The sequence below is a fragment of the Protopterus annectens genome, chromosome 10.part0 (genome assembly GCF_019279795.1).
Source record: "Protopterus annectens isolate FY-2018-M chromosome 10.part0, PAN1.0, whole genome shotgun sequence".
NCBI lineage: Eukaryota > Metazoa > Chordata > Ceratodontiformes > Protopteridae > Protopterus > Protopterus annectens.
The window spans coordinates 1,547,127,018-1,547,140,100 of NC_056744.1; positions in this window are offsets into that span (position 1 = coordinate 1,547,127,018).

Consider the following 13,083-nt stretch of genomic DNA (forward strand, 5'->3'; position numbering starts at 1 on the left):
CGACCATACTTTCCCCCATATTCATTAACAATTCAAATGGGAGTTGCTCAGTTATTTGCCTATTGATAGCACAATTACTGTGTGTTAAATCATCTGAATGTACATAATCAATACCTTCACTAAACAAGGTTTCAATATCATGATACAAGGTAAAATCAACAATAAGTTCACTTTTCAAAATTCTTCCCGTGAGTTCCTCCCTCTCCTCCTGGGGCTGGGGTGAAATGTCCTGCCGTTTGGCGGCCCCTTGCTTAATAACCTTTCCGAACGCCGAAGTGTTACTGGTGGGTCTAAAAAAACATCCTCCACCTGCAAGGTATCCGTTTCATCTGGACATGTGTTCACAAAATTAGTCTTATAACCACCTCTATTTGCAGCATATGTTTTAACACGCCCTGGAGGGTAGGCAACCTTGTTTTTATAATCAGTACTGTCTCTAATAAGCTTTTTGTTCTTACGTACAACATTTTTATTGACAAAAACCTCAATATTCTGAATGACCTTTTCATAATGTTGCTTATGTTGAAAAAATAATAAATCATTTGAAATACTTGCATCAAGTTTAGTGATTTCCTCACGTAAATGCTTTATTTTAATCTCATTATTGCGTAGTATAATATCCAAAAGCTCAATACCTGTCCTTTGAAACAGCTCTTTTAGTTCTCCACCGGCTTCCGATTCCAGGTCCACCCCCATCGGGAGCTTCCACACGCGTAGTCCTTTTGGTACCTGCTGCAATTCTCTTGATTTTTTGAGAAACGCACTATCAAGTTGAATGGCTCTGTATCTAGTGCACAGTTTTTCATATTCAAAAATCTGTTCCCTCAGCGTCAGAGCTGGCTTGTGGAGCTGCCCGCTAGGTCCCCCTGTGTTTGCGTCACCTCGGACGTCAATCTCCGGAGCCTCCAACCAAGAAACTAAGTCCCGTCGTTTGTTAAGCAAATTTGAACAAGCGTTACAGTTATTGTCGAGGGTTTGTACTCCCTCTTTAGATCTCACACTGCTCAGGACACCACTATACATTTTGTTTGTATTCGTCCTCTGCCCTGGTGTGATATCCTCAGGCGAATGCAAGGTGTACAACTCGGCTTGAGAGTCAGTAATACTGTCAGTGGGTGTGCTATTACTCTCACGCTTTTCTTCTCTGTAAGCTTGAACCATCTTACCCATCATAATGTTGAGATCTCTCAAAATCACCTCCATTACCCGGTCTCACCTCGTCAGGTACGCCAACACAGGGTCGAATTCACTAAGAAAAAATGTTGAACCGCTCCAAATCAGGAACCAAAAAGAAGCAAAAGAACCATGACCATCAACCACAAGTTAGCAGACACTAACAATAAGGCATCGACCAGGAATGTAGTAAATCACAATTTAATCCACACATAGACTGAGCGCTTTCTCCAGGTCAACTGGCTTCATCAGAGTCAATGGCGTGCCTTGGGGCTTACATAGGGAGGAACCGGGAAGGGAAAACAGCACTAGGAAGGCAGTCAAGGATAACTAGCATAGCTGGTAGGTGGAGTGTATCAGAATCAGCCAATTACACATGCAGCAGCCCAGCACGCTAATATAAACTATGCAAACACCCTACAGACTGTTTTTTTCCCACAAACTCTACATCACCGGTGTACACAGATGGGAATTTTTAACTGTTAAAACTAACTAAAAATGTTAGAGGCTGCTGCTGCTTTACTCTATCAATATGTGCTAGAGACCTGAGGGTGGTGAGGAGGAGAATGCTGACAAGTGACTCACAGTGAGGAGGAAGAGAAGAGTGTACAGTCCCAGGGTAACCTACCAGGGCCTACATGAGCTGGAGATAGTAGAGCACTATAGGGTGGGCAGGGACATTATACAGCAAATCGTTGAGCTGTGCCAGCCATGCCATACACAGAACTTAATAGAGAGGAACCCATCCCAGTGGATTCCAAGGTATATCTAGGCTTAAGAATACTAGCCACAGGTACCTTCCAAAGACCAACTGGGGATATCATGGAAGTCTCACAGGCATCAGCATCCAGGGTACTCCGCCATTTCCTGGATGCCATAACAAAACATGCCAATGAGCACATATACTTCCCCACTGGTCATGAGGCATTGACCAAATGTATGTGTCTCTTCCACCTTATAGCAGAATACTCTGAGGTAGATGGTGATATCGACTGCATGCACATCCACATCAAAGCACCACCCAGTGAGTGGGGCAGGGTCTACATAAACTACAAGTGCTTCCCCTCCAACAACTGCCTGGTCATATGTAATGCCCAGGGCATTATCATGAATGTGTGTGCTGGCAGCCTTGGAAGCTATCATGGCTCCCACATCTGGCATTTCTCACAGCTGTATCAGGCATTTGCCAGGGGGATATTCCATATGGCCATAGAGTGGGGGATGCTGGCTATACACTGGAGCCGTGGCTGATGACACCCATCAGAAATGCACACATACCTGAACATGAACACCATAATGAGGCACACACACAAACCAGGATCATTGTAGAGCATTTGTTTGGGATGCTCAAGTCATGACTCTACTGCCTTGACATATCCAGTGGAGATTTGCAGTACTATCTAGCAACATGTACACAAATGTTCATAGTATGTGCCATACTACACAATGTGATCCTGTGGAAACAGCTGCAGCAGGAACAGCATGGGGCAGGGCTACACAACCCCCCCCCCACCATTGCCAAGGCCATCACAGGTACAGAGGGACTCGGAGAAGGAACATCCTGAGCCTGACTCTTAAGCAGAAGGAGGCATGCACAGTATGCCCAGGCCTTGGCAAAAGAGGCAACACATAGTACACACACTGACATTGCAGGGACCCAGTGACTGATACCTTTCTTCGACTCACAGATACAGTAAAAGGTATGCCAAACATGACACTACCTGAGGTTTACCATGTATAGGAAGTGTACTATGTGCATCCAACATAGTCAACCCTCCAGCACTGTCCTAAATACTGGCCCAGCAACAATGTAAGTCACCCTTTCTATCAATTACTGAATGGAGTAGTATGTTCTCATACTTGTATGTATGATATGGATGCAAACATGTAAGGGAATTGGGTGGCTGAATGGGATAGCAGCAGCCAGCTATATGGAACAGCAGGAAATTTATAACAAATACTGGTGTCAACATACTAGGCAGCACTACACAAGGTGACAACCCCCGAGCACAGTACATGTGATGCCCCAAAGAACTGTGGGTGTCAATAGGTCACACACATGTATGGCTCTGAGGGTCACATACCCACCACCAGCCTCACCCAGCAGGACAGGTATAGATGACCATGAATAAAGGCCGGGCTAAGGCCCCAAATGATGGCAATGGTGACCAGCCCCCCAACAGACCTACACAGACATACTACAACAGGTCTAGCAGTTGCATTCTAGTTCTGAAGGGTAAGAAGTCTGAAACTGAAATATATGCCATTAAGATCTAACATGTGTACTCTACTGATATGCCTCCTGCATGATAGGTCACAATACAATAGCAATAGCCAACAGAGTAACCGAAATACCAGTACAGTCATTTCAAATGTTAAAGTCTGCAGGTGTGCACCCCCCTACAATCCAATGTAGAAATACAGTAACAGATGGCCTGCAGCACTCTCAAATGGCCTACAGTCCTGTGGTAAAGGCTCATGCCTCACCCATAGTGCCAATGTATGGAATTTCAGGGGTTCCCAACTAATAACCTAACACAGTAAACAGAAAACAAATGCAAGGCCATGTTGACAAATGCTAGTAGCATGCCTCCCCATGTCCTACTACAATGACTGTGGATCAGACCATAAATACTACTAGGATAAAGGCCCAACTATGAGACATTGCTTACATAATGTTCGGTGGAGGAGGGAATAACAGAGGGGAGGGGTGTAAAAGCATGGATGTCATGGAGTGTGTGAAGTCTGAAATTCTAATGTCCTCCCATACTACTCCCGACTGCAAACCCATGAATGAATAGCCACAAAACCACTTAAAAAAACACAAAGTGAAGGTAAACTGACCAGATATATGAGTTCTGCCTCTGGATAACCTGGGTGTATCTGTACAGTTGAGAGGTATGGCCCCAGCAGGATATGGCCAATCTGTGAAGTTCAGAAAAGCACAAGGAGGGAATCCCTGGCCAGCATATTAACAAGGTGCTGGACCATTTACACAGAACCAGCAGTCTATTGTCTGTAGCTACCCCTCCACAATGGCAGGTGTGTGCCAGAATGTGCAGTCTATAAGCCTCAAAATATTGGTCTCAGCTTCATTCATCTTGTATTTCCCGGTAAATAACTGTGAGCAAAGAATGATAACTGTCAGTAGTTGATGACATGACACATCACAGTGTAAAACAGTACATATGTCAGAATATCTGTGTTACAACCAAACATGTCACACAAGCAGCAGAGACAGCAATAGTTACAGTATCCCCTGTATGCTAAGCCCATTGTGTCTCCATATTGGCAATCTATCTACAGATATCCTGCAGAAACAGTTTGCTAGGTGCAGCTGTAGCACACAAAACCCTGAGCTGGAGTCCAACCTTCCCTGGAATGGATGCGCACACTCAATACTCAATTTGGTTAGCCCTCAGCCCTATAGTCTCAGTGGTGCTTGTGATAACTGTGTAACACTACAGTACAAATAGGTATCCATGTAGCAGTTGTAATCTCAGTCCTGTTAAATGTAAAGTTGTGTGTGAGATGTGTGTTTCTAGATGAATGTGGCTAAGGCCATTCACACTCACTACACTTCCCTTACCCCTCCTTCAGCACTGCTGCTGATGTCATTCACCTTCAAAGATACCTTTATAGCTCTCCAACATATAAGCTCAGGGGTGCTTGCGATAACTGTGTAATACTATAGTATAGCAAACTAGTTAGGTAGGAGTTTCAATCCTTATCCTAGCAACTGTGTAAATGTGAGTGTTTGTATAAGAGAGTGTGTGTATCCTTGTAGAGACCTGAGTTTGTGGTCATTCACACTTACAACACTTCCTTTATCCCTCCTTTAGCACTGCTGCTGATGTCACTCACCTTCAAAGATACTTTTGGACAGCTTTCCAACATATAAGCTCCATTGTGCATGCAATAAATGCAGAGCTATATAGTAGTAATAACTATGTAGGTAGGGGGTTTTATCTTATTCCTGGCAAGTGTATGTGTGTGTACATCTGTCCACATATATATGTCCGTACATCAAAGATTTTGGCCCCATTTAAACCCAGTACACATCTCAGTGCCTGACTTTAGCAGTCCTACAGATATCATTCATCTTAGAAGTACCTGTTGGCAATCATAAACCATGCCACATCAGTAGTGCATGTGGTAAATGTGTAACATAATGTTCTGGAAAGATAGAGGTTCAAACCTCACTCCTGGTAAATATGTGTGTCGGGTAAAATATTTTGTGGATTCTCTCACCCACTACATCACCCAATACCAGTATTTACAAGGGCTGGTGATGTTCCTCACCTTAGAAGTACCTTGGGACAAAATCTATCCTATAAGCTCTGTGGTGTGTGTGATAAATGTATAATAATGTAGTAGCAATACATAGCTAGGTAGGGGTTCAAATCTCAGTAATAGCAAATGTGTGTCTATGTCTGTCATCAATATCCTTTATGGGGTTGGTGTGATTGTGTAATAACAGGATCCATTGGGGGTGGATTTTGCTAAGTTATTGTGTTGAGGACCTAGTATATGTCCCAATGTCCACATTACAAGGCCAACAGTTGTCAAACACCATAGATGTTGGTGTAGGCAATCCACAACACTAAATGTCTAGTGCCATGTGCAAGGTCTACATGACAGTATGGATTAGTGAACAATATAGGCAACCCTTCTAATACTCAGAGACCACTCTCCACCCATGAAACATACACACACATACTTGGCTAGCCAACAACCACTATGTCGGTAGTTCCCCTGCATATTGCCTGACAGATAGTACCCACAGTGTGATTGCAGTGGACTACATGCCTGTTGACCATAACAGTGCCACTGACATCAGAAAATACTTTGATGTGTTACAGAAAATACTTTGATGGTTTACATCTCCTGACTGTGTGTTATCCAGCAAGTGAAAGGACATGGCACCCTGTTCCATCCCCTCAGTATCCCAATCAATGTGTACAGTGGCTCTTTTGCCATTTTCCCCATGGGATGCCTGCAACAACTGTAGAGTCTACAAATGTACCACACAAAGGGAATACCATGCCTTATACACATGCCCTGTATGGACAGATGCCAATAACCCCAATGAATACCCGTATCATACTGTTAATGTAGGTGCAATCACTACCTCAGTTACATAGCCAGGTCTCAACAAACAAGGTCAGGAATGCTACATCAGAAGATACAAATCTGTCCACACATGCCCCAGAGACCTCAAGCACACTTCCACACTTCAAAGAACATGCATATGGGATATGTGCACAACCCCGACACTGTCCATGTTATGCAATATAAATCACATACATGGGAAGCAGTGCACATCACTGGCCACCCACAATAGAAATCTGGATGAGTGGATGGGGAATACAATACCCACCCCTGTGGACCATTCCAGTAACTATACACCTGAGCCACACTGGGGACTATTTTCATGTGGCCTGATGCCAGGGTATTCCCTTGGGCTAGCCTTGTAGAGCCTTCAGGCACATTCACCTACTACGCACCTATAAAGCAATGAACCTATGGAGCTCAGTACTGGCAAAAGTGTGTGTGTGTGTGTGTGTGTGTGTGTGTGTGTGTGTGTGTGTGTGTGTGTGTGTGTGTGTGTGTGTGTGTGTGTGTGTGAATAGTAATCCCAGTGTGTTTGGCTTAAGAATATCCCTGTGGCTGTGGTTATTAGCAATCGGAGGTGTGTCCAAACCAGAACATGTACCATTTAACATTCTACAACAGATGTTGTACATATACCTATGTACAACCTCAGCCTTATAATCTGTGAGGTATATGCAATCACTGTGTTACAGACCGGGGATTACCGTGCACATACTGTATCCTGCCTATGACATGGTGGATGTGTCACCACACTGCCATACCCCGTGACCCTGCTGCTAGGCCACACCCTGGTGACACACAGACATCTAGAAGAGAAATGGGATACAGCATGTGAGAACACATTCACTCACCACTTCACTTGTGGGGGGAGGGGTAAAGCTGGCACTGAATGTGTTGCTGAGACTGTGGCCAATATATGTTGTCTTAGGATAGGTATTAACATTGTGCAGTAACTTGCAGCACTTGTGTTTATTGCTGTAGAGGTTGTTGATGGAACTATCGAAGGCTTTTGTGACTGTCATTAGTGTCTGCAGCATCTCTGCTGTCACAGATGTCTAGTGGGAATTCCATGAGGAATCCAAAGTTGTGTTTGAGGCTAATAAGGGAGTTCAGCAGTCATGGGACATGGCCTTTCCCTGCAACAGTGTCCTCCTTTTGATGTACACTTTAGTAATGGCAGGGGACCATCACATTGTCTCCGAGTGTTTGGAGGACAGTGTCTGGGTACTGTTGGCTGGTACCTTGCATTTATTATGCACCTGTTTACACAGTGCCTATGTGTATGATTCCACAGTCATGCAGCTATTTCCCATTGCCATGGGTGCAGTGAAGACATCCACCCCTGTTTTTATGGCTGGAAAGTCAGCTTTGGAGAGGTTTTGCCAGGTGGTTATCTTTGTGGGAAGTGTGGTTGACATGTTGAGTTCCATGTTGATTACAGCCTGTGTGAATCTCACCATGCAGGAATTGACATCTGTGGATGAGCAACAGTCCCATATTTAAGTGGTCAACAGAGGTCAAGGTTGTTGCATCCTCTGCCAGGGGTCAGTATGAGCTGGTCTAGGGCAATGGAAATGATGAATCCCAGAAGTGTTGGGCCACTGTACTAGCGCTTGTCTACATTCCCCAGATGATGGAGGGGTAGTTGAAGATTCATACTATGTCAGTGTTGCATTGGACCATCTTAGATGGCAGTGTGTTGAGTAATGTGCATTGACAGTCAAGGGACATAGATGTGGACCCATAGCAAACTGTGGTCTGGATTGCACTATTTCTCGAAGGCAGTTGTACTGGAAGTATCTCCAATGCATTATGATGGGATACTAGTCTGGTGGTGTTCCTATCCATAATGAATATGGAGACAACACCACCTGTTGAGGTGTGGTCCATGTTTGGGGGCTGACAGCTGTGGAATGCATCATAGCCTGATACTGCAGATCCCTGTCTGCTGCTGTAAACCACCTCTCCATTACAGGAGACATGTGTCCCCCACTCCAACGACTGATATGAGTGACTGCATCCTGACAATTAGATGTCCACTGTTGAGCAGCATGACCCTCAGATTGCATACATGTGTAGCTGTTTTGGTGGTAATAACATTAGGAACACTGCCTAATAAGGCACCATAGGGGTGGCAAGACACTTAGCCAGCACCTGGCAAACCAGCGGAGAGAGATGTAGGACATCCATGGCAAGTCATTGGGTTCTGTCAATCATGTCATCCCAAGCAGAGAGGTACTGGATCCCCTAGAAAGACATATAACATGTAAGCCAATGTTGCAGTCAATCATCTGTTGCTAGTACCACAGCATCATTCTGGGTGACAGAGGTAGTCTTCCCAGGGCTACTATCACCCCTGCCTGGACCACATAATCAGAGAGTTCAACCATGTCTCCTGTCATGTACTCCACAGCAATGTGTCCCAAGTCATTCACATCCACATGGATATGGAGTGATACTTGTAGTTCTTGTGGAGTGACATGACTGGCTGTGTCATGTGTTAGATGCTGGCATGTGATAGAGATTTGTCTGTTACCTTCTCCATATTCAACTTAATGAGTGGGATGTGCATGCCTCATTATTGAGTTACCCATGATCACTGTATTGTGCAAGGTCGTTAGGCTTAGGAGCTTAGGTTGGGGGCACACTGTGTAGGTTAAGTATGTGTCCCTTGGCATGTGCCATATCACAGTGTCAGAGTGGGTATCTGACTTACTGGTCTGTGCTGTTTGGGTAAATGTCCATTGAGTGGCTCTGGGAAGATGGCTGTGACTTTTCACTGTATGTCATGGCTGTCAAAGTGGGTGTCATGGTGAGCTATGTGTTCCACATGATGTGGTGCAGGTGTTGATATTATCCTCTAGACTTGTTAGTCCAGTCTTTCCTGGAGAGTGCATATGTTCACATTGGGTGATACATGGGTAACCCTCACAGGTCTGAGTATTTGGAGTTTAGAGGGGAGTGTTGTCTGTGTACATAAGGCAGTTGCAACAGTGCCCCAGAATGGACAAGTGCACCAGGTTAATGGGTGAAAGCACAGATAACTGCCCTTCAAACATGACAGGAGAAGTGGACATAGCTAGTGAGTACTGGGGCTACATCTGTGATGAACGAGTATTGTTGATGGCTCCCAGGTGTACCACATTTCTTGATAAAATAACCTGTTGAAATGCCAAGCCATAATGCTAGTTGAAGTGCAAGACAGAATGAATTAGCATGATGTATAGGTGGAACAGAAGGCAGACTGTCTGCCACCTGTAATACTTTACCACAGCTGTGCAGTTATCAGCAGCTTTAGCCATGGGAAAGTTCAGTAAGCTCTGTAGCATGCACAGTAACTGTGTAACACTATTGTAGATGTACCTAGATAGGCAGGAGTTCTAATCCCAATACTGGCATGTGTGTGTATGTATGTGTGTGTGAATCATGTACTGTCTGAGTCATACCATTTTTGACATGTGTACTACCATTTACACTTCCCTTCACTCCAGTTTAGTAGACCTGTTAATGTAATCCTCCTTAGAAGTACCTTTGGAAGAAATGCAAATGTATAAGCTCTGTGTCTCCTCTGATAACTGAGAAGCACTATAGTAGCAATATCTAGATAAGCAGGAGTTCTAATCCCAGAACTGACAAGTGTGTGTGTGTGTGTGTGTGTGTGTGTGTGTGTGTGTGTGTGTGTGTGTGTGTGTGTGTGTGTGTGTGTGTGTAAATCATGTACTGCCTGACTCATACCATTTTTGACCTATGTACTATCCTTTACACTTCCCTTCACTTGATGTCATCTACCTTACAAGTACCTTTGGAAGAGGTGGAAATGTATAAGCTCTGTACAATGTTTGGAACAAGTTGGATTGTGTTAGTTCTGTGGTGCATCTGATAACTGTGTAGCACTACAGTAGGTATGCCTAGATAGGCAGGAGGTCTAATCCTAATGCTGGCAACTGTTTGTATGTGTCTGAGGATCATATCTTGTGTGGCTTATACCATTTTTATGTATATACCATACACGGCTGGTGACCACCTCCCACTGTATAGTGTGGTAATGGCATCTGCCTCACACACAGCAGGTTAAACCACTGTACAATTCTCTGTATAGATGTGTCTGGAATATCCATATGTTTGAAACCTATACGTGGTCGGAAGTGGTCTATGTGCATTAACGATGCCCATGTATGTGATATTATAGCCAAATAGGCCACAGTGAGTGTACTGACACATATGGCAGCATGAGGTATCATACCTGGCTGAAACATTATGCTAATAAGATGCCTGCCATCCTCACAGGTGGCCAGCCTTGTAGGTGCAATACACGAGTCCAGATGCTGTACCTGTTATGAGTCACATTAAAGACTGGAAGGGGTGTGAACTGTCATATTGTGGTCCTAATTAGCATGTAACAGGAATACCTTGCATCTTAAGAGGGGGTGTGTACACAATTTATATCCACTGTATACCAGTAATGTGTCATACATGACCCTACCTTAGGCCATATGTCCAGCACAATTTGCTGGCCTCTGTCCAGACTTTGTGGCACAGACAAGTTGTAAGGTATGCTACAGGAATGTTGAATTCACATCAGATAGGCCCAGTGATGACCACTGTGATGCAATACAGTTAACCCCAGCACAAGTGAACTTGCACAACAAGCAATATAGCTATTACATAAGGCAATATAGCTATTACTGATGGTTGTGTGCATGGTAAATTGCATGCTCTTTACATGGCTGGGAGTATTGCCAGGCAGCAACAAAACAATGTCATACTCACCAGCTTCAGGCTGCAGTCCCAAATCCACACCAGATGGTCCTAGGTTGTTGTGAGAGAGAGTTATTGTCAGCAGATGCACATATGGCCTTGATACATGATGGATGCAGCATGTCTATACATCTACAGTACTAACCACAATAATGCACAATGTCCTGTCCTCACCATAGATGGGCACCTCTGTGCATTAGAAAACCCCATCCACAACTGCAATCGGACCTGACACATGCATGTAGATACAATACAGATCCATGTATGTCTGATACATTAGTGTTCTAATCCCCACTGGGCACTTACCTGCACGCTCCTCAACCAGTGTGTGTGTGTGTGTGTGTGTGTGTGTGTGTGTGTGTGTGTGTGTGTGTGTGTGTGTGTGTGTGTGTGTGTGTGTGTGTGTGTGTGTGTGTGTGCAACCCACATCCACAATGCTTCCCTCAGCATCATGGCTTGTGCATTTGGCATGTGGCCCAAGTGTGGTGAGGAGCTCCTCGGTGGGTGTCAGTGGGGGCTGGATGGCTGGGCCCCCACCTATGGCTAACAAGTCCCTCGCTATAGCAGCAGCCCATTGACAGGCATGGCATTTGAGGTTGGTGGCCCGATGCTGTACATGCTCAGAAGTTCTGCTGTGCAGGCCGGCATCATTTACCCTGTGGACCACACTGTTCCACAGGGCAGTCCTCTCCCGCACATCTTCCTCTCTCCTTTCAAATGACAGGGCATAATGTCCAGTCACATATTGGGTGATGATGTCTGTTTTCCCAACAGAGAATGCTGGTAGGCGAGAACTCTGCATGTTACCTGGAAGACATAAACAGGAAAAAGGTCACAGGACCTCATACGGTTGTCAAAATGCACATCAATAGTGGATATTACTTGCAAATAATCCACACTACACCAAAACCCTCCAAGCTATCATGGCTATAGCAGCTGGCATTACACACCCTTCCCTGAGCTATCTTATTCCCACCAGTGTTGGACACTTGATTGCATAATCCTCTAGACTTCATTCATTTCTGTGTAGAGGGTTGACAGTTGGCATCTTCCATGTGGATGGTGTGTGGATGGTGGCAGGTCTGTGTTTGACTGTGGTGTGTGATGGAGCTCTGAGCACATGCCTGAGTTCATGTAGGAGGCAGACACTGATGTTATTATGCCCCATATATGCTGTTGTTGCCATCAGTACACAATATGTACATGCTCACCACTGCTGAGGGGAGGAGTGTGGTTGACGTGCATATATCCCTTTAAAACTGGGGTTAAGAGGGTGGCAGTGTTCCCACCTAACCTGTTTGATGCAGGTTGCCTATATCCATGACATGTGTGTATGAGATGTTATTTACCCTAGTACAGGGTGAATTGTGTTATTTCATCTGAGACTTACAACATATGTAGAGACATGGTTGCAATTGTCCTTGGTGGTATGGATATGTCCAATTCATAATCATAGTCATCCTTACAGGAAGTCACCTGTGAACTTACATGCTTGTTCAGATATAAGTGGACTTGCTTCAAAGTTGTTGCTTGCACCTGTGAGTCCCTGTACATCCAATGTAGCAACAAATTATGTGTTTTTTGTATTGCTGCTGTCCACTAAAGGGGATTACTCTACCTTGTTGGCGGCTGGATATACAGGTCAGGTACTGCTGTGCCCATATAGCTACAGTGGATATAAAGGGTACACACCCCTAATACACTGCCTGGTATTTGTGCAAATGGAACATGACACCACAATAACTCATTTCATAACAATTCCCACCTATACTGTGACCTATAGCCTGTACAATTCAAAACTAGTGTTTTGATAGTTTCGTTTCAGTATTAAGGACCTCTTCTTTGCACATAGTTATTTGTCATCATTTGTAATATAACAGGAACAAACCACTCGCTGACAAACAGGATAAACGCCCAGTGCTTTATTTAATGAATATGGCTGCTGATAAAACCAAAAGGAGCAACTAGGCTGATGCAGAGTCACAAGTGTAAATGAAAAGGCAAAATCCTCAGGTAAAAATCCAACTTTAAATGAAG